At 47.4% G+C, this 23,292-nt stretch overlaps 1 protein-coding gene across 12 annotated transcripts in view; it reads right to left on the bottom strand.

Annotated features, from left to right (window-relative positions):
• The window catches only part of Esrrg (estrogen related receptor gamma), a 540,107-nt gene that overhangs the window by 464,563 nt on the left and 52,252 nt on the right, over positions 1-23,292 (bottom strand). The gene's annotated exons all lie outside the window — the stretch shown is intronic.

Raw genomic sequence — 23,292 nt, 5'->3', positions numbered from 1 at the left:
CAGCATGAAATCAGGAAAGTTATGTAAGCCATGCACATTGACACTAAGACGCTCACTTCATTCGCTTCAAACTCTTCTGTGATTTTTCCAAGGCCTAACTTAAGGTCAAATTCAAATATCTTCAAGTTATTAGGCAGGAGCTCCTACCAACATGTCTAGTTTTACCTCTCACCAATATGTTTGCAAATACTTCAGGAATACAGTAAAAACAGAAAGTTGACTTGAGAGAAAAAAACCTTAAGAGTAACATATGGGATAAGAATCAAGGTACACAACATCTCCAGAAAGAGACAGAGTTATTCCCTGGTGGATAAGATTTGCAGCAACCTGGGTGACTGTATTAATATATGTAAAAGAAGGATGTGCCCACGAGAAGCAGCAGCAGATAGGCCAGTCATGGCACATGCCACATTAATTAAATGCCAGCTGACAGAAATACTTATCATCTGGTCTCAATGCTAAGTCTATGCCTACAGTAAAATTGTGGAATCAAAGTAATCACAACTGGAGTTTGTAGTTATTGCTTCTCTAATTTAATATTCACCAACCATTTTTATAATTATGGTGTAATTTTCCACAGAAATGTCCACTTTTAGAGCTGTAAGCCCATGTGTATTACTGATTGATAAACAGTTTTACTTGGATGTCTCAGAGGAACTTTGAAATTAGCATGTCCAAAAGTGGACAAATTCTCTGGGTCAGTTCTTTATCCAGCGTTCTGTATCTTTGAACATGGCACTGCCATCCAACCATGCCAACCAGAAACCCGAAAAACTTTTCATTTCATCCCATATAAATCAAGCACCAAACAATGTGAATCCTACTAACCAGGTGTGCTTCTAATTCATTAAATTCTCTCCACTGTCATCACCCAAGTCCAAGCTACAAATATCTCAGAGGACTTTGTTCTTACTGTTAGCAGAAAGACTATTTTAGAATTAATAAACTGGTGCATTAAATCATATTCCCCTACAGCTGTCCATTTCCACAGCTGAGCCATGAGGATTATGATCCAGCATGAGAGGAGATAGGAATGACCATGAGTCTCAAAGCTGACTTGCTTGTCTTATGTAGCTAAACAGAAGCCTCAGAAGCTCAGCTTTGGAGAGACAAAAGAAATTCTAAATCCCATAATTATAGGCTTCAGCTTTTCTGTAAAAGCACAGAATTTGGTTGTAGGGAAGTTTTTCAAGAGATACCAGCTATCCCACATTTCTAGGGCAGGGTGTCAAGGGAAGGAGATGGGCAGAGGTAGGACAGCACAGCACACGCATGTGTGAACCCTCTTCACTGGAGCGGACAGATACGTGGACAGTCTTCCTTTACTTCCTGCTTGAGATCAGCTTGGAAGGTTGCATCTCTTACACTGGACCAACCTAGCACAGTCAAGGTCGGGGAAGCATGGGGAAGCAAAGAAAAAGCCCATGGCTAGTTTCTCAGTTCCTCCCTTGGCATCAGTGTGGCAGAGGAGGATCTACAAGGTTCCCCAAGCTTTGTGGGGAGACATAAGCAGTCACTGTTGGTGCTGACTAAGGATCTCAGCAGGAGTGGGAGGTAAGAAGTAGGAGTATATTCCAGGTGAGGCACAGAGCCCACCTTCAGAAAGAAATGTCATGCCAGGGAGACAGGGACAATGAAACAGCAAAGGGGACTCCAGGCTCCAAAGAAGCTGATAACTAAATAGGTATTGAGCTCATCAGCTATTGAGTTCATAGTCAATGGAGTGAGCACAAGCATGGCCAAGCTGTCCACAAGTTAGCCTTCCTGCAGAGGGCACGGTGAGGACCGAGAGCCACCCAAGCACTGGCCTGCACAGGCCAGGCTCCTTGTACCCATGCCCCCTGCATGAATAACTCAGGTAGACAAGTTACCTGAAAGTGGCCCTTTCAAATGAAAGGAGACTTGGGAAGAGACTGGAAGAGACTGGGATATAATATATTTCTCTGCTACCTGTGATGACCGGAACTAATAAGAAAAACTAGCCAGAGAAAATGAAGATGCTTACACTTTTCTTACACATCTGAGGATAGTGTGAGTAAACATGCAACATACCTCGCCTGCCTACCCCCTTAACTGCTTTCATTTGGTGACCAGAGTGGTTCTTTAACAACACAGATAGAATTATATCATATGGGTGTCACGTGCAGCTTCTCTAGCTTTTCACTGCACAGTTCTGCACCCACCACAGTCTACTCAGGGATTTCTGAACTTGCATTCCCTCAGCCCACAATGCTACCTGCAAGGTTCTCTCCAACTCCAGATTCTATCCATCAGAATTTAACCATGTCCTCCTGAGGCAATCGCTTCCCAATTAGGACCTTCAACCCTGGGAAATTCTAGGTTACACAAACACATTAATTTCCTGACTGCAGGAATTCTCCAAAGTACAATCCTATAGCAAATCTCTGAGAAGTTTAATGAGCTAGGCACAGTTCCCGAAACTTATCTACCTGGTCTGTTATGTAGCAAAATACCTGTGATAACTTATAAACAGAAAACAGTTCTTTCACTCATGGCTTCAGAGGTCACAGCCCATAGGCAGCTGCCTGTGGTCCTTGGCAATGTGGCAGGAGCATTTGGTGGAGGATGATACCTCGTGGCAGATGGGAAGCAAACACAGACATCAGAAGGAGCTGGGGTCCTCCTGTGTCTCTCACCAGTTCACCCAAGGGTCTCCATTTCTCCCATTAGGCCCCACCCCCTACAAGTTCCACCACCCTCTACCAGTACCCACGGGCTACGGACCAAGCCTGTAATGCATGGCTTTTGGGGAACACTTACACCCATCCCAGCATCTGGGTGTACTTTTCTCCATCGTGCAGAATTGGAATCTTCAAGAAAGCATTGGATAAACACTGACATATGATATGAGAGTTACAGAGTGAAGAACCACATCTCTCTCGACTAATTGATAATGAAAAACAGTAAGGTTTCATGGAAAACAAGAGAAGAAATGCTATTTCCATGCTGCACAGAAACTGCTGAATCCCTCCGCAGCAGGTGACAAGGCAGAGGAGAAACAGGAAAGGAAGCTGAAGATGTGAGGGGTATTTGCAGCTCACTGTGCTGGGCATTCACAGTCTCCACTCAGGAAAGTGCTTTGCACCCAGCTCCACGTTGGGGCTGCAGCCTGAGTTCCAGCATCTTCTTCAACCCAGGGAGACAGCCAGGACCACTAGGGAAGCCAGCAATAGCTTTCCTGGCAGCCATGAGAAGCAGCGACTCTAAGAAAAGATGGGGCAGGAACAAAGCGAAAGCTGGTCTTCTGTGTTCCCCTTGAGAAGACTGCACAGAAAGGGCTTACTCCTGGATGGAGGTGACATCCCCTGGGGTAGTAAGTACATCTCTACCGAAGCGCAGAGGCGTGAGGACATTTCACAGTGAAAGACAGGATGGGTGGTATTATCCGCACAAAGGCAACTGTGAGGCAAATTGGATGCCTTTGAACTTTGTTCAAGGAATGTGATAACTGAGATGTCAAAGCATCTTATTTGAAGGCAATCTTACCTATGTCATCCACACTGACCTGGACCTTCAAGTCTGCGATGTGCCAAAGTATCCGAGCCAGGGGCTGAGAAAGAGCTCCTGGCAACATGGTTTAATAAATGGATTCCTTGGCCCAGGGAAGTTGCTGAAGTAGTGAAAAGTGATGTGGTCCAACAAAAATTAGGTTACGCATGAGAAGGAACTCGACACAACACAGCCCTTCTCTGGAAAGCAGCATTATTTCCCATTAGATGGGGTGGACCACATCTCCTGTGTAGCTGTATCATCTGAGGTCTCAGGTCCCTGGGTGGCAACTTGGGTTGGAAGAGCAGAGGAGCCCACATGTGGTCCCCAGTGGGAGGCTGCTGGTGGAGAAGCCACAGCTCCCCCTGTCTGGAAGCAGCTCCACAGAGAGGCCGGTGATGGATGTCGAGGAAATGCCAGTGACCCATGGCCAGTGCTCTTGGAAGGAATGCGTGGCCCTTAAGAGCAGACTGCTCAGTGGAAAAGGAAGTGTCCCAGGCATCTATACCTAACTGAGACGTGGACTCTAGGCACGGCCTCCTCCTCCGTCCTATTAGTCACCTCCTTTTCCTCAATGTGTTTATTTATGAATGGTTACAGCAGAGGGACTCCTGCAGAAATGAGTGAATCACCAGATGAATAACCCGGAAATCTGTGGAGAGGCATGGCCTAACCCCATGTGCCGCTTGGTCTTGACGGCTTCACACTTCTTTACAGAAGCCCCTTCAAGGCATCTTGAGGGTGCAAACAGCGCCCCTTACAAAGACCCCTGGGTCAAAGAACGTTGCTTTGGCCATCCGGGCGAGCCAGGTGCGGGCAGAAATCAGCAAACAGAAGAGACAGCGAGGCAGAGGTGTGCACATCAGCTGACAAAGGGCAAGAGGGAATCCCGGAGGAAAGATTTTGTGAGGGCATTTTGGCCCATCTTAGTCCGTGTTCAGGACCTAAGGCTCTGCACTGGCCAGGAAGCTGAGGTCAGCAGTTCCCGGTGCTCGGTGCCTCCCAGAGGAGGGAGGAAGGGCGGGGATGGGGGTGAGGGCTGGGGCAGCCCAGGTCATTTGATGATTCCTGGCTTGAACTGGGAAGGGCTTCCCCTCAGGTATTGTCCTGAAGAAAGCTCCAGGCAGCCTCAGGCTGCTGCTTCGCTTGTCACTTCTGAAAGGTGAATCAGTTAATGCTCACAGTGGCTGGCTCTGGGCTGCTGCTCAGACTCACACGCACCTTCTAATTATAAGAAACCAGTTCCTGGGCTTCTCCAGGCGAAAGCTGGGAGGACACCAACAATGTTTTCGCTGGTCCTGCCACACCTAAGAGCAATGGCGGTCTCTCCCTGCACCTGAGCTGATCCATGGGAACAAGAGGTGACCCGAGAGACTCGGCAGCCGGCCTATGTGTTGACCCCACTCTCACGCAGCCAAGGCGCCTTCCACCAAACCACACGACCCAGCTCGGGTCCTATTTCTCATTTATAACAGACGCGACAACGAAGGTGGAAGAGCAGGCCAAGACTCTGAACACAGCCCTTGCTCCCGGTGGGTTTAAGGTATAGAGGAAGCTGTGCCAAGAATGTAAAACAGGTATTTCTCAGGTTTTGAGTTTAAAATTTAAAACTATGAAGAAAGTCACTTATGCAACTTTTGAAGTGCTACAGAATAAATCAGGGTGATTCCATGAAGACCAGCTTCAAGATTTGATTCTAAAAATGATTTCCACATATATCTAGAGGCACATTTGGGCAACCCTGGAGCGATGGCTGGGGCAAGCACCCCAGTGACTGAGCACATTAGCATCAAAGGACTGTCCCTGTCTAAATCAATCCGGGTGAATCATCGGGTGCAACCTGAGTAATAATCATGCGTTACACTCTCTGTGAGTGGCAGCACGGTGTCTTGCTCCTGATCTTTCCAAAATGATGCAAAAGAGACTTCCATATTCAGAAGCGGGAAATTACTGGGATCTCTAGCAAAATACCCAGAAATCTTCAACCAAACCATAGTACTCCTGCACCTGATGGAACATTTCCAGACTCACCAAAGGGCAAACAGGCATTTTTTTGAAGTACTCTATGTCTGTCTTCTGACTGGGTGAAAGCTAATGAGGAATACGATCTGATTCATGGTGATAATTAACATGATTTCTCAGTGGCCACCTGGGGTGTTTGGCTAAGTACTCTTGTGCCTTCCAGTTGGTGCTCATGGACTAGACATCCATTATCACTAAAAGAGCTTGCACATATTACAGGAGCTCTGATTAAAATACAGAGCCTATCTAAAGAAGAAGGTGGAGATCAAGAGGCAGCCTTCTTTCTTTCATCATCCTTCATCCCTTCTTCTTTCATCATAGGAAATTCCCTGTCTTAACATGGTTCCCAACAATGAACTCTAAGTGCTGCAGAAAACTGTGTGGGATTCCTGTGTGAGGCATTAGACACCTGTATATTACTCAGGAATACATATTTCCACAACACTTTTATATGTTACCAAAATCATATCAAGGACATGGGAAACAAATCACTGGTCTTGTTCCTAAATAATGGAGGCTTCTGTTTTGTTTTGTTAAAAAAAATAGTACCTGCATATTGTTTTGAGAGTCATTCAAAAGCCAGCTAGGGTCTCAGCCATTATCCCCACATCCTGGGCCACACAGCAGGGAGGGGCGTACATCTCTCCAGGAGCCAGGACTTGTGAAGCCCTAGCACAGAGGCCCTTGAGTTGCCACAGCTCTACCAGACTGGCTTGGGTTGGTCCTCAGCAGCTAGAAGCTGTGGGCATGGGCAGTGCTCCCAAAGCTGAGCAGCTGCTCACTGCATACATGTTCAGTTTTGACCTGTGAGGAAAAAAAATACTCCACCTGCAACGCTGAGTTAAGCAGAGAGAGCAGACGCTCAAAATAAAAAAGCCCACTATACATCAGGTACTTAGAACCCTCTAGACATCACTGAAATATTGCATAGTTTTTCTATGAAGTTTAGACAGAGCTACTTTGAATCCTTTTCATCAAAATCTCTCACTATCCCCTGTCCTGGACCTTGACAGCCAGACTTGAGATGATCCAATAGGCGATCGATCAGATTCTCTTCTAAAGGTCATATTGGTGAGATATAAATGCCAGACAAACCACACGGTTCTCTATGGAAGACACACATTTCATTTGCCTTCCCTTTTAGCCTCATGCAGCCTTTTATGCAGACACAAGGAAAGTCTTGGAAATGTCCACATGACTTTTGGCACCATGCTTGTAATCATTTTCTGAGGTTTTCTCCAAAGAGGAATCTACTCAAAAGGAAGGACAAAATGACCGTGACCTCCCTAGTCACTAGGCTAAGCCAACAATGCTCCACAGCCCACGTGGGTGTTCTCTAATGGAAGAAAACAGTCCTCTCCAAGACGGCTGCCATGCTGGTCTCAGGACTAGTTCTTGCCACAACAGGGTCCACTCAGGTGGTCATGAGCTGAATAAGGCTGAATGTGTGGCAACTGTGGTTATTATAAGGGTGTCTGGCACTAAAATACCATGGCTTAGCAAACACAGAGACACACAAGGTGACAGAGGGCTGGGGGAGAGGACACATAAGAAATCAATGTCAAAAAAGGTCATGTTACGAGCTTTGAAGGGTGCTACAGTCATTGATTATAACATCACAGAACAACACAGGCCCTGCGAGAGATCTCAAATTACACTTCCAGGCTGAATTTATGGAACTCACGGTGGCCCCGGGCAATGGCACATGTCCCTGGAGCCCCCATCTGGGGTGCCTTCAAGGTGGGCCCAGCAGAGGGGAGGTCACCCCTTTGGGAAAAAGTCTGATCTGGAAGGCTTTGGAATGGCTACGTCTCACATTTTGCAGACATTGCTAGTCCTTGCTGAGGGCCAGAATGACCTTCCCAAGTCTCGCCCCTGATGCTGCCAGCTACCCCCTGACTTTTTATGTGCTTTGCTGCCCGCAGTGTCACCCTTCCTCACACCCAGGCTCTTTTGAGCAGGCCACCTCGGCCTCCCAGGAGCTCTGATCAAACCCAAACTCCTTCCACTCTCCAAATGCAAACACTCTCTTGCCCCCACACTTGGCCTTCATGTGCTTCACTTTGGGCTCCACAGCCCTCTCTGATCTGACCTGGGAAACCAGTCCTGCTCTTCTTTGGGCCATTTCCTTATCATAGCAGATCCAGGGCTCTAATGCCTTCACACAGTGACACATACGTTTAGCCAGCCTCACTGTCACAGGGGTGCATGGCTGGACTCTGGCACTAGTATGTGGACAGAAATGGATTACATCATTAGCCCGTCCCTCGGGAGTCTCCATAGTCTCCCCCAGAGTGTCTCACTAGGGCCCTTGAGGAGAGCCTAAGTCCCGACACACCGACCTATGGGGCACCAGCCCTGAACAGCTGGGTGTGACAACACCTAGGGACATCACTGTGTGTGGCCTGTCCACTTGGACTAATGCACTCAACCAGATATAGTTAAGTACATGTTATCTTTGGTTACTGTGGTTATTTTTATGCCACCATATATTTATTTTTGGAAGACGTCTGGGTATAAACAGTAACTCATTTATCAAAGGAAAGAAGGGGAATTTATAGCAAAATGAAACCAAAAATCGACATGAGATATTTTCCCTTTTTTTGGCCTGACTGGTGGAGCAGTCGAGGACACAGCGTCTCAGAGACTGTGCTTGTGGGGCCAGGAGAAAGCTCTCCTGCAGGCGCAGGTTGCTGCCTATTCTGGGTCCTGCAGCTCTGACCGTGCCATACATGGTGCAGGGCACTGCCTACGAGGTTCTGGTGGCGGAGAATCCTGAAAGACGCTGGCAGCAACAGCACAGTCCCCCCGCCCCCCAACTTGACTGGCTCCGCAGTATGATTATGTTAATGGTGAATGCTTAAATTTAAAAGATAATTACAGTAAAAGATCCACTGCCTTTGATTCTCAAGATCTACCCCTCACCCCGTGCTTTGAACACTGATCCCATCATTTTTGTCACTTTCCGAAGCAGTTCTGCAAGTGCTCTTTCGTGAGTGTCTTTAGTTGTGCTGTGGGGGCTGTTGTGATACCCTAGATTAATTCAGCATGTTCTCTCCTTTCATGGTCCTTTTGGCTTTGGGGAAGAACCAGAAGATGCACAGCCCCAGACCCCTAAGGTGGGTGATGTAGCCTTGCTTCCCATGGGCTGGAACTCAGCAGCAGCCTTTGTCCCACTTCTGATCATGCATTTTAAAGACACCCATGAAAGAGGACTTCCAGAACCACTTTGGAAAGCGACAAGGACAATAGGCAAGTGCACGTGAGGTGAGAAGAGTATCTCGGGGGAATTCATGACAATGCATCTTTAACTGCAATGATTTTTTAACATAAACATTCAACAGTTAGTTTGATCACTCCTTGTGGAAGTTAACAACTCAGTAACAAAACTCAGTATCTATACACAACGTTCAAAAAAACGGCTTGGAAACAGAGTGCTGCATTAAGTGCCCCCAAACAAGCTCATGGGGCAAACCATTAACAGCCAGAGAGCTTGAGCGGGGGGATCAGCATGTGGAAGTCCACAGGGGAGACACAGAGGAGAGAGGTGGCTTCCAAGGACCTGAGGACTCGAGAGATCTGACAGCCAGCAGTGCTTGATGGAGGTCCAGGGGCTAAGCATAGACAGGGCTCCAACAGGGAAGATCTTGTTCTCTTCCACATCAGCGTGCAAGGGCAGGAGTCAGGACCTGCAGCGGGCAGCGGGCAGCACCCAGGAGCCCGTAGCCACCAGCACCTTTCCCAGTGTGAGCCCAGGCCTGCTGAGGGGAGGCGTCCAGTTTAAGCCCCAAGGAACTCAAATGATGAGAGGAAGAGAAGGTCTAGACCAAAGCAGGAAGGGAAATGGCCAGGGAATCCTGGAAGGAAACGTACTTATCTACCAGGTTCTGGAACCCTGCACATGCACAGAGAGAGATTTGAAAGAGAAACACAGAGACAGAGAAAAAGAACAAAGGGAGAGAGAAATCCTATAAAGTCAGTAAGATTTCCTCTACCACTGCGTGGTTCAAAGTGTCAGGAAAATTAATCTCACATAAAAATGAACCGTAGGAAAGTGTCAAGATCAAGGTCAAATGCCAGACAAAGTCTCTATGATTACAACCTAGAGGAAGGGGCAGAGCAGCGCCCCTAGAGGCAACACGAGCACAGCGGAAAGATGTTCCCACAAAACAGGACTGGAGCCCATCACTTCCAAAGACAAGAAACGAATTAATATATAAAAGATTACAAAGGTTCGTCAGTGCAGGGACAGTCGTTTTAAAGTAATTAACAATAACAGAAAAATCCATTCAGAAACGCCAGCTAACTTAGACAATCTCTTGAGTGCACAAAGGAAGAAAATGAAAACATTAAGAAGAAAGAAAGAGAGGAAAAGGATTTGAGAAAAAGAGACAAATAGACACAAAGAAAACCGAACACAAGGCTAACAGGAACTGCTGAAGAAGAAATGAAAAAACCCCAACAAGGAACACAGCAATCACTGAACTAAAATTCAAGAAAATTTTCTGAGGTACAAAGAAATTCTGAAATGACATGTTGAAAAATTACACCATGACCTGAGATTACTGACCCCAAAAGACCAACAGTAAGACAGCCTAGTAAGATCCTGGCTTCCAGACAAGAAAAATGCATGGCTTGTAACGGAAGGAAGTTAAATTAGCAGACTTTCTAAAGCAAATCTTTTCAGCTAGAAAGAGATAGCATAGTCTGTTCTACAGATAGAGGGAAGAAAAAGATTTTGTTTCCAGCAAAACTACCTTGCAAGTGGAGAGAGTTCAAACTAACTGTTACAGTATGCATAAGAACTGCTGCTGTTGTTCTGAGCTCTTTCCAAGAAGTATAATTGAGATGAACAAACCGCTCTGGAGACTGTCCCCATAAGGACTAGGGGCAAATACTAGATACATGAAGACTGTAGATTTCAGATGAAAAGGGGCTAAACGAGCAAAGTATCTAATGTTGGGCGATGTGCTCTGATAGAGCATGGGTAGCATAATTATTTTTAAATGGGAAAACATAGGAGAGGGCATCTGTTCTTTAAAAGCATTAAGATTTCCAATAACTAGTATTAGGTATTAGGGTTATTCTCGTAAGACTATTGTGCATATGTGATAAAATAAATGAGTAATATTGAGACAGTCTATCTTCCCCTGCATCCTTGAGGGTCAAGATTCTTGAGGAAAGAAAACGACACAAACACAACGCATAAGAAGTTAAATAAAACTGCACGTTTAAACTGAGCTATCATTGTGAATGGAGAAGCTCCATTATTTCATGTGTATGTTCCCAATCTTGTCATCTACAAAAAACTGAGAGACAATGGACAGTCCTGCACTCCCTGACTGCAGTCTTCAAGTCATATTTCTCACCTAAAAAAACCAGAGCCCTCTGGAACAATGGCTGATTCCGGGCCTGGGTCAGGAAGTCGCCAGGGACATCTCGATCACCAGATAGCCCGGCAGTCAGGAGGGCTTTAAAGTGATGAGAACAACAGGACTCTGGGAGCCACTCGCTGAGGTTCCCGCTGGCTGCTGCGGGACAAGCTGGGCTTCGATGATGCCCCCTTCTGCACCTTGCCAAGCACCAAGAAGAGTCTTTCCAGGGCAGTTAAACAAACCCAAGTCGGAACCAGCCCTCGCTACCCAGGGCCAGCCTACTGCAACACACAGGCACACGGGCGACTCTGGCCTGAGTGCTGTCCCCAACTCAGGCTCCGAGAAACCCTACGGGTTGGCGGCCCTGGTTCTGCAACACGAAGTTACAAACAAATAAATGGGAGGAAGGAGGAATTTACGGGGTGAAAGGCAGTTTAATTTTTAAGTGGGCAGGGCCTCACTATGATGTTTGAGAATGCAGAGTGGACAATAAACATATTTTTTAAGTTGAAAGGAAGTGATCCCTACAACCGGATAGTGGTTATTTATGTGGGGAGCAAAAAGCTGTTGTTGGGTAGGGAAGTGAAGGAGGTTTGAACACCAAAATTCTGTCTCATCCCGGCTGGCACATAACACGTTTGATATTTAAAACAGTGCAATAGACACGCGATATACCAGGCCATGCATTTTACTCATATAGTTTTCTTTATGTTGTATTTATAATTTAAAACTCTTTTAAAAACCCACTGAGTTGCTCCCTGCCATCCAGTCTCCAGCTGAGAACTCAAAACAAAGCCCACAGATGAAGTGGAGGAGAATGCTAGCAAATGCCAGTTGGAGTGGTATCCGGAAGGCTGGCAAATGTCCTTGCAAAGCTATATTTAATTTGGAAAATAATGTGGATTCACTTAGAGGGTTTTATGAGTCCAGTGACTTTTTTTCCTCTTTCCTCTGAACTTCTTTACACCTTCACCATTCACTGGATTCTCACATTTGTATAATTAAACTGAGCAAACTAAGGAGAAAGGACAGAAGCTAAGCCCTGGCTGGAGCTCCGCACCGGAAGCAGGTGGAGAGTGAGGGGCCCTTTCCATGGAAGATGCCCCCAACCTTGTTTGTTAGGGTCAGTAGGAATTCGCTTGCCATACTATGTTTGCTAATTAAGTTTATCTCCTCAAGCCTCTAAATTACTGCATTTCTCAGGGAATATGCTAGGGCCTAAGGGGTAAGTGTACTTTGAGTTAGAAGTCAAAAGGACATTGAAGACCAGAGAGACAGACAGACCTCTGAGGATGCCTGGTGCCCATACAGCTAGAACAAAGTGACAGGCATCCTCCTGCACCTTGACAAAGACAGTCCTGCGACATTCTCATATTATACCTGCTATTCTGTTTCAAGATGTATCTCACATTCATACATGGACTCTTAAAATTTAGTATACTGAATACTTTGAGTAACCATAAAGAACAATCCTAAGGGATCTATAGGGTTTGTTCTTTGTTTCTTAAGTTCTTCCATTCCAAATTATCCATCCACTGAGATTTTCAAGAGTTAATAATGTGTAAAATGCTCCTCGCTCAAGACAAAGGCAAAAAGAAGCTTTTAAAATTGCCAGTGTCACAGTTAGGGTAAAATAGCCTGCCAATCACCAGAGCTTAATTCAGCGCCAGGTTGTAAAAGTCATGCCTCTCAGTGCTTTTAGAAAACAAAAATAAATAACCAAATCCAAACCCCCTCCAAAAAGCAGGCGCTAATACGAATCCAAGAAGCTAAATGCATGTACAGGAGCATCAGCAGAACAAGCCTGAGGAGGAAACCTCCCCAAACCTGCTGTTGCCAGGACCGTCTGGTTCCTTCCAAATGACAGGCAGGAAGTGCTTGCCCCACCCTTAAATATGGAATAGAGAGCCGGTTACACTGGACTCCAGGAGACTCGAGCCCAAATCCGCAGAGATTTTATTAAAAACAGGGAAAGGTCAGTCCTCTTCGCCCAAAGGAATGTCCAGGGCTTGTAGGAATTATTACTCCAAGATAGTTTCTTTATTAAATTCACTGAGCAGAAATAGAAAAACTCGGGGGAGGGGGGGGGGCAGACCAGACCAGAAGGCAAAAGTCTCCCTTTTGTCTCACCTAGCCCACAGTCTAAATTTAAGGCAGGCTACAAGGAGACTGTCCGCCTGCAGCCTGGCTGCATGCTAAAGCCCAGCGTTTTCTAAGGAACTGAGAATTGCGCACTTAAAGAATCCACGCAGGACCCATGCACCACGTTTGCTCTTTCCCCCAAGTAAAACAAATGAGGTGATCACAGAGTCACATAGCAGCTATGACATCTGCCAGAAACCTCCCTGCCCACCAAGGGCATACAGTAGCCATGGGCCTGTCACCTCCATGTGCTCCTACTGGAGATCAAGTGCTAGTTACTGAATCGGAGTGAATTTACAGACGGAGGGCGGCCCAGCACTGCCTTGTTTAGCAAGCATTTTTCAACATGGGCAGTCACGGAGAAATCTCGAATTAAAGTGAAGTGCCAACTTCAGATGGATCCCTGAGCCACCCTGGCGTGCGAATTAATTCTATTTGTATTAATATTTGGAATGTCACACAAGACACCGCAGCTGGTTTGGTGTGATGCTCCTCTGACTCTCTCCACCATACTTTTATCATAGAAATGACCATGTTTTGAAGGCGAGGGGAAACTGACTGCATGGGAGACTGCAAGAGAATAGGAAAAGCTGAAGATCTCTCCCTGGTCTCAGCTTACAAAAGGTCCCAGCTTTGCAAGAGCGGGCCACGTGTCAGTGTCAAAGAGCAAGGCACCATGTTCAGTGTTGGGGCCGCCAACACTGTTAGGGCGCTGGGTGATTCTGTCTCTTGACATTTCAAATCATCTCACTGCCTGGGAGGTCCACGGAATCACCTGCTCTAAAATGGGTCCCGGTACTCAGGTGCAGGAACACACACGCCTCTTTTCAAGGAGTTAAAACAGGGAGGCGGCACTTGGCAGAGAAAACCCGTCCTGGAGACTAGTAGGGCAGGCAAATGTCAGGGGCAGGGTGGGGGAGGCTCCTTTGGAAGGGTTGTGCCACTGTGCCACTGTTTCTGTGGAAACCGGAACCAGGCTGGTTTGGATCAGCAAAACCAGGTAGAGACAAACAGCTCCCTCCAGTCTACAGTTTCCAGCATCTCTTAACATCAAACACTTTTATGGTTTCGAAACGAAAACATCACCTGGTTTGGGTGGTATTTCTTCCCCTTGCAAGGTGCTGGTGGAGACGTCAATAACACTACCATGGCTACGGAGAGGAGGAGCAAGGAGAAGGACACGGTTCATGCTACCCGGTCAACCCTTAAATAACCGGAGAGGAGCCGCGGCCGTCCCCTTGTGAGCAGCTATTTCTTCCTGGGCTGAGCTGGGTGCAGTGCGGGGAGAACATCTGGGCTGGGGCTTTGGGGTTTGGGGATATTGTTACCCCTCCCTCCCTCCTCCCTCTCTAATGGGTTCTAGAAAAAGGAGATTGCCACTTCAGCAGACAGGGAAAAGAGGGTTGTGTGCTTTACACAGTTATTTTTATATTTAATCCGAGAGCAGGAGAGGACTGAGCAACCCAGCTGACTCTAAAAAGCATTTTAGGAAGTTGGCAACTGAACCAGCCTCCTCCTGCTATCTACTCCTGCGCGGTAACCGTATCTGGGGTATAGATATGTTCCTCAAAGATATCAATAGCACAGATAATTAAGTTAGCGCAGCAACCCGCTCCATGCTTTGAAGTGTGGATACAGTTGGTGCCTTAACCTTTCCCTCACCTGATAGGCTAAGCCTGCAATCTCCTCACACATGTCAACAATCCTGTGACCTTTAGTCTGTCCTCATTATCACATCCCTTTGGTTACCCAACCTTGTGGGGCCCACTATAAAACACTCCTTATAAACCGGGGTGGGAGTGACCAGGCCCATGCATGATCTGCACCGGCCAGGAAGAGCTTTCCAGAGAAGGAGCTTGCAGCCTCCGGATTCAGCTCTCCTGAGCAAGAGGGGAACATTGAGAGTGCCAGCTATCTGTGCGGGTGTTTCCAAGACATCCTCCAGAGCTCCAGGGCCGAGGAACAGAATCCGCAAAGTGTGGCATCCTCAACTGCTGCTCTGCAGAAAGGGCAGGGCTGAGTCATGTTTCTCAGGCCTGCAGCAGGGGTCCCCGGTCCCCAGACCACCACAGACTGCAGCTTCATCTCCACGGCACACCAATCCCACAGATGGCAACCTGAATGATCCTACAGCCAAGAAAAGCGAACAATGGGCAATCACCTGGGCCAAGCCCCCCAGGCTGATGCACAGAATTTGGGTCTCTTCCAGCCTAAAAGACCCTCCTGGGGAGAAGCCGCTGGGGAGGAGCCAAGGTCCCTCCAGTCTGTTGGGGGAATCACTCCCCTGCTTTCCAGCATAGCAGACAAGACAGAGGGAGTCCAGGAGACTGAAAAAGGATGGCACTAATGTGGACAAAATTGAAGGAGGCCCTCACTAAGGCATGGGCAGTTCTTACGCATTTGGATTTCAACTCAATGCATTTGCCAGACTCTGTAAAGTCCCCCAACCCCAACATACCTGTACCACATTCTACTCTGAATCTGTGCTGGGGAAGAGAAAGAGACAGAAAGGGAGAAGAGAACATGAATGCATCTGACCCCCACTGCTCCTCAAGCAAACAAGCCTAGAAAGCCAGTGGGCCCCAAACCCCCACTGCTCCTCAAGCAAACAAGCCTAGAAAGCCAGTGGGCCCCAACTCAAGTGCTGGGCTTGGGACCCTTCTCCTCCTCGACCAGACGCCCTTTTATATATTAAGAAAAAAGCAGAGGTGTTTCACAGCTTCTGAGAAGATAAATAGCCTAGAATATCCATTAGTGCCCCATAAATCCTGCTGCTCATAATGCTGATATATTTCTAGTGATTTGTGATGTTATCCTTTCTGGTTTTTTGATGGCAGCTTAGGTTTAATACAAAAGACCAGTTTGGCAAAGGTAGAATGCATAGCTGTGAGGGACCCGACTCCCCAGATCCCAGATCCTCAGTAGGTGTGGGAACAGCAGATGGAGCTAACTTTCCAGTTCCCACAGAAATCCCCTCTGGGGCTCTGACTCCCGTGTGGCATTCTCAGGGAAAATTCCAGGGCTACATGCATTTTGGAATATCTCTCCTGAGGCTTGCTTATGAGAATTTTACCTATTTTTCAAAGATGAGGCTATCAAGGGTCAAAACTACCCAGAAGACGCTGTTTTAAAAAGGAACCCTCCTCTCCCCTCTGTGAATTCAGAATGAGTCCAAGCAGATGGTGGTGGCCACAAGTGAGGACAGTGACTTGGTATTATGAGCTGTCTGCTATGGATACTTACTCCCTGTCATGTACACAAAACACAGAGACCAGTTCAGGCCAGAGTGGCCCTGGAGAGGAACAGCCCAGCAGGCGCGGGGCCAGGCAGGTGGTTACACAATCGTTTCTCTTTTCTTCCTCCCCGTAGAAGCAAATATAAACCTGCTTTACAAGAGCAATCCTGCTTTCCCAGAGAAGCACTTTGCAATAATGGTGCCACAGAGTAAACCCTGGAGCAGCTAGGGCCATTTAAAGAAATAAGGCCCAGATAACCTGAGGCTGGTGCCCTGGCATTCACACTTCCTCCCCAGACCTGGCCAGGTCTCTGCGGGCTCCAGGACCAGAAGAGCAGTCCTGGGCCTGCCATGGAAGCTGCTTGGAGGTTTCTGGATGCTGAGACAGGGACAGACGCTTCCAACAGTGTCTGGCACCCTCAGTAATCTGTCTTAAAGCCGTAGCTGAGCCTGCTGTACTGACGGCGCTCCTTATAGGTGGCTTGATTAGCCACCATGGAGATGCTACATTTTCAATATTTTTATAGCGAATGTGTGGCTTGTGTGTAGTTTCCTGGTCAAGTCTATGTCCCGTGGGGGAAAAAATCAACCCATGAAGCCCTTTTAAAAGTCTGAAAGCAGTTAAGCTGCTTGCTCTCTCTTACCTTATCAGCTTTCAGGTGGCAGGCAGGGCTTCTCCACCTTGACCTGGGGAAGGTTTGGTGGGGGATGGTTCCCAGCCGGGTGTCAGGGGGTATTTTCTGTGCATGGCCAGAAGCCCCCTGGGCTCTGCTCCCTGGTCACCAGTACTACCCTCTTCCCAATCAGCACACTCCCAAGTGGGTCCAGATGTTGCCTGGTGTTCACTGAGAACTACTGGTCCAAATAAGTAAGTGAACTACAGATATATGTTTCTGAAAATGCGCCTCCAGTAGAAGACCGCATGCCGCTTCCTGGCTTTCACTTCCGCCCCAAACAGCGTCTTGTCTGCAGTAAAGCGAGACGTGACCTCCTGCCTGGCTGGGACAGCATGCGGCTCAACACTAGGGAGCTGTGGGGAGCAAACGGTCCCAACTTCTTCATATATGCAAACTCAACATTTAATTTTCTGCAAGATTACCCACAATAATTACAAAGTTTCTGTAATACAGCCTTAAAAGCTTGGAACTATGAGATCCATAAGAATTGATCCTTTATCTTTTACCTTTGCTGGGTGCTACGTCTGTGTGACACAGCAAGTGAACAGAGGCAATATTTCTCCTCCAATTTCTAGGAGTAGTAAAGTGAAACTTGACTGAAATGAAGCTGATTATTAAATGACACAGGAAACAGAGAGAAAACCTCTAGCGTACCAACACCGAGGTGGCGCAAGGACCCTTTTGCTAATAAGCATCACCTGTTCACTGAACATTTGCATGGTCCCTGTGAGAACCAGGAGCTGGAGACCCTCAAAGTCCTGCGAGAATATCAGGAGGCTGCTCCTGCAGGCATGTGATGGCTTGGGATACAGTTGACACTTATTGGCACTGGTGCCTTCGGCCTGCACGTGACACACAGTACTTTTGAGTCAGTAGTGATAGTGTGCCCTGTCTTTCTACTGGGAATCTATACTCAAGACGCTGACTATGCCCGATCAAATTGAAGATTCAGAGCCATTATCAAAAGATATTTCTTGGTCACAGTCTTAGAATTAAGTGAGGCTAGGACATTCACCTCAATACAGGTAGCTATCCCAGATCTTATTTTACCTGGTACTCATAAAATAAAGCCCGGTCGAGAGAATGCGCATTCATCCCACCTTCTGATCTCCACCTGACTTCACGCAGGCAGGCGGAAGAAGCACTCATACCTGAAAGAGTGTCAGCCACGTGCTTTTCCCCTTACTGGTACGAGCTGCTTTAGTGGAGGAATGTTGCACCATCTGGCCTTGCATGCGATCTCACTCTTCTGTCTCAGAGATGATGTTACCGACAGGGATTACTCTCCAGTTACACGGGTAGGGTGGGACCAGAGCTTCTGCAAGCACAAGGTCACTTCTCCCTCGCTCTCGGTTCTGTCTTCTGAGAAGCAGAGATTACATTCTACCGGGTGACCTCAGAAAGGGAGGGGAGCTGAGGACTTGGTGTGGCCGGGGTCTCTTCCACCACCTGGGAGCCCTCAGGCTCTGATCTGATGGCCTTAGTGTCATCTTGTAACCATGGAGATCACATTCATACCCAATGGACCCTTCAGGTCTCTTCTTCCGACATACCCAGGCCTGCGACCCCTTCCCCAACTTGCCTCACGTCCCGTCTCCAGTCCTACCCTGCAACAACCCTCTTCCAAGATCAGCATCCCAGACAGGCAGGATCAAAGGGACTGGATGGAAGTGGCAGCAGACTTGATTTCTACTGCTCTGCTGCATTTTTTCTTTCTTTCTTTCTTTCCTTTTTTTTTTTTTTTTTTTTTTTTTGGTAACAAGCTGTGTTGCTCTGAACAAGCCACTTAATCTTGCTAAGTTAACTCAGCTATAAAAAGGAAAATGATAATTTGTGACTTCATAAACTTTCACAATGCAAATATCATGTATTATTAGAAGAAATACATTTAGAAAAACAGAAGGGACTTGCTTTGCATGTTAGTTCAGGGGAAACTGTACGAAAATCATTCTTCAATTAATAAACAAGCTATATGCTCAGGCAGCTGGACTCAAGCTGAGGACGGCTCCATAGCTCCCAAAGGAGAGGGTGAGAAGCCACCTTTTTAAGTCTCTCTTCTTCCCCTCCAGAATTTAAACACTGAAAAATGGCAATTGGGCCACTTCTAGATTTTTCTCCATGAAGGACCTTGGCATCTTCGTCTAGGAGGCCACTGTCAGGACTCGAGTTTAAACTGACTTAAGGAGGTGGCGTGACCTTGACGGTAACCTTGAGAATTAGGAAGATTGGCCGTTTCCTTCTTTCCATACTGCCTGGTCCTGGATCTCATTTTTCACACTCGGGTTTGGTCCATCTTCTCTTTACCAGGTCCCCTCTACTCACCAAAACCCACATCTCCAAAAGAAGCCCAGCACACAGGAAGTGCCTCTCAGGAGAGAGTGCCATCTGCTTAACCACAGAGCACCAGCCGGCCATGTCACAGGAGCGGCAGGCGACTGTCTGGGGAAGATGCCATCGCGTCTGCTGGGCCCCAGGAGGCCACGGCAGAGAGGCTTGGGATTCTCTCCAGTGCCCAGCGTGTGATCTGCTGCAAAGCCTGCTGCAAACCAGAGCCCTTCCATCATCCTCTAAAGACCGGATGGTGGTCACCAGACTCCAAGGCCACAGCAGATGAGTGGAGGAGGGTCATCCCACGTCTCTCCCCAAGCAAGGCCCATACCGAGGATCAGGAGGGCTCTCTTCTCCCCGTGTGTCCCCCAGATCTTAGATGCTGGCAGTCTTATCAACTAGAAGAAAAACTCACTAAAATAAAGAGAGAAATCTTTAGCAGGGTGGAGGTCAAAATCCAGACAACAGCTTTGGGAGCCGCTATACATGGCCACCGCACCAGGACCCTAAGGAGAGACTTCTGGGAAACTGCGCAACTCTTTCTTATCCGTGCCCTTGGAGAGAAAGCAAGGCACACTGAGTGCCTGAAGGTTCTCTAACAGTTACTTAGGTAGAGTTCAAGCTGTGGATCAAAAAAGAGGATTACACGGTGTCAAACACCTAGTCTCCTCCCTGTAGACTAACTTACACCTATAGTTAAAAAGCACAGGGGACTTCAGAAAGTCTGCTGTGCCTATGTGTGAGAAGGGACAGAGTTGGTTCTGTCACTGCTGGGTGTCAGCGCACCCGAGCTTCTCCCAGTGACCCACCTGTGGGTTAACTCAGTGCTCACTGCAAGCCCAGAGTGGCTGCCATTGTTACCCTGGCCCAGGGTGACAAAGGGGGGTCTCAAAGCAGATCCACTCCGACCTCATCACAGGAAGGAGTCCAGGCCTGGAGTCCAGGTCCAGAGCTGCAGTGTGGGGACACTTCTCAGGTCATCTTCCTCCAGGAAGGGTGGCCTCTTCTGGATGGGCTGATACGCTGGCAGGAACTGTTACAGTGAGCCAGGGTCCTCTTGTGCTATCACCACTGCTCCCTCTACCATCCACCGACTGCGAGCAGTAATTCTTTGTGTGCATTTTCCACATGTATCACTGTGAGAGCAGGTGCTGAAAACCATGAGCTAGCCCATTCCGCAGGCACACCTGGAGCCTTCTGTGGATAATGTGACTGAATACAACTCCTCCACCAATCTTACAAAAGGAAAAGGCTTGACGATGGTGTTTACTGTGCATTTTGGGTCATGCACTGGACAGGACCCTTTGCATACGTAATCTTCTTTAATTCACACAGCACACCTGAAATGTAGGTTTTATAGATCCTTTTGTCCAATTTTATGACCAAAAACCCCATAGCCCAGAATGGTTTCACAGCGCTGTTATACTCTAGGATTTATACCAGACCTACACAATCCTGCCAATCCTTCTGGGATTGTCTCACTGTGTCCTAAATCGGATTCTTTGTTCTGTTTGGCTTTTTAAGACAGGGTCTCACTACATAGCTCAGGCTGGCCTTGAACTCCCAGGAATCCTTCTGCCTCAGCCTTAGTTGGTAAAGTGGAATTTTTTCTTCCTTCTATGATATACAAGTAAGCTCTTTGTTTTATAGTCTATTCCACTGGAACCCAGGCGCTCTCAAAAAAGTGCTAGCTTGGGAATGAGACATGCCAAACTCTAGTCCTGACTTTACAAGTCCCAAGCGGGTGTGACTCTGGATAACTCATTCACCTATTGTGACAAGGAGTAGCCAGCGTAGCCTTTCACACTCTACCATCGCCACCCAGACAGGCGATGGGCAGCACTGTCATTCGGGTGGCACGAGCTCCACGCACAGGCTTCCTTCCCGCCCTGGGAAGAGAGCGCTGGAGGGGCTGACGGGTGAGTGTGAGAACCGCTCCCCCTCACAGCTGTCCCTGCCTGCACAGCACCGTGGATAAACAGGGTCCCTCTCTAGAGATCTCCGCTGGCACCTTCTCTTCATTCCTTTCAAGAAAGAAAGAAAGGGGAAATTCACATCCTTGCGAAGAATGTATTACCTTCTCCGGCAACTGCCAGAAGCCCAACTGTAGACAGAACCCATCTGACAAAATCCCTGAACTGCTTTGATTCAGTTCTTAGAGGAGATTAGTGGCTGGAAGGTCACCGCGAAGCCATGCACCGCACACGGCAGCCCAGCGTTCAAAGCTTCCACTACTGAGGGAATCTCCGCACTGGATGCCCCTTCCCTCCATGCCGCCTAATCAATGAATCAACAAATAGTTCCTGGGCAAGGCTTCCCTGGGGCCTGGGGCCACCTCAGATGTAGCTCTCAGTTCAATAGCAGCAGAAAGAAAAACGGATTTTTTTTTTTTTTGGTGACTTTTCTTAAACGTTTCCATTTATAAACCCAGAGCTGGCATCAAAAGACTGTGGGTCTCCAGTCCCTCTCTTTCCCTTCCCTGAGCCCTCTGATTCACAAAGACAAAGAAAATGCAACACAGCCAGAGAAGAGAGAGAGAAAGGGAGGGAGGCAGGGAAAGAGTGAAGGCTGACTGAATGAGACCTGTAGGTTTGAGGTCAAGGGGGTCAGCAGGCAGAGAACGTGGGGACAGCATCCCAAGGGAGCTCTCCCGGTGCCACCACCCACCCTAACTCACTGTGACCTCTGCTCTTCAGCGTGATGATCTCTGCGGTTAACTAGAGGCCACGAAGCTTGATGCCTTTGCAATTAGCATAGTCAGGAGTTTATCTTGCACCTTTGAGTACCATTGTGCCCGCAACCCTAGGAACAAGATCATGCAGACAGAGTGCAAATATCCGCGACCCCACAGAGTCAGAAATCTAAGTGCAAAGGGGTAAAATTTTTAAAATTAGTTCTCTTACATAATTTGAATAAATAATATATATAGAAAATAAAGTATTGCTTTGGGCCTTTAACAAAATGCAAATGTTCTATAAAACACCATGCTCTGCTGTAAACCGGACCAGCATCTGTCAAGCCAACTTGTCGTTGGGGTGCACAGCAGTGGGGTCTAAATGAGGGCGGGAACCTTGCTCTTTGGGTTCAGTCTTGCTTCAGTCCAAATGAGTCATGGAACTAGCAGCACTGTAGTGAGCACATACTGTGCCAGGTGTGTGCTAAGTATTTCTATACATTAGCATACGTCGTGCCCTCCCTCCTGGTGGCAGGTTTTACCTCTGTCTACAAGGAGGGTGGGGATCTGAGACAGGGCACCACCTGGCCTAAAATTGAACCCTGGGGCTGCTCTACCATTGAGCTACATCACCAGTTTTTTTTTTGTTTTTTTTTTGTTTTTTTTTTTTTTTTAATTTTGAGATGAAGGTCTCCCTAAATTGCTAAGTTGCTAAGTTTCCCAGGCTGGACTTGAAACTATGATCCTCCTGCCTCAGCTTCCCAGAGCTCTGGGTAACAAGTGAGTACCACCATACGCAGCCTGCCTAAAATCTCACAGCTCAGTGAAAAGCAAAGACTGCAACACATGTCTGACTGCAAAGACTGTGCCCTTTACCACCCTGTGGCTGACACTTGCTTGGAGAATCAAGGCAAAGAAACATTTAAAACTGCATCTGTATTATAGTTTAGCTTCTAGGGCCTGGTGCTCGCTCCCATGTGCTTGTAATTGCTCCTTTACTGTCCAACATTAATCTCTAGAGTTTCATTTCTTTTTCAGGAACATAGCTGGTATTAGAATAGCAAAGAGATGATGAGACCATAGGCTTCACCTTGCCATCCTGAGGAACTTTTCAGTCCCCTGACACCTTAAAGAAGTTCTATTCTGTTGGGTCCAGTTCTGGTAGGTTCTGTTTTGTTTTGGCAGAGTCTGGGATCAAATCCAAGGTCTCATGAATTCTAGGCAAGTGCTTTACTGAATCACACCCCCTCACGCTCAAAAAGATGTATTTTTTAAAAACCGTATAAATATGAGTTCTATGCTAATGCCTGACACAAGTCTAAACAAAGG

This window comes from Cavia porcellus, unplaced genomic scaffold (genome assembly GCF_034190915.1).
Source record: "Cavia porcellus strain 051 isolate PalLab524CR breed Dunkin Hartley unplaced genomic scaffold, mCavPor4.1 scaffold_26, whole genome shotgun sequence".
In the NCBI taxonomy this organism is placed as follows: domain Eukaryota; kingdom Metazoa; phylum Chordata; class Mammalia; order Rodentia; family Caviidae; genus Cavia; species Cavia porcellus.
The sequence above is the reverse complement of the archived record's forward strand: the minus strand, read 5'-3'. Positions and strand labels throughout refer to the sequence as shown.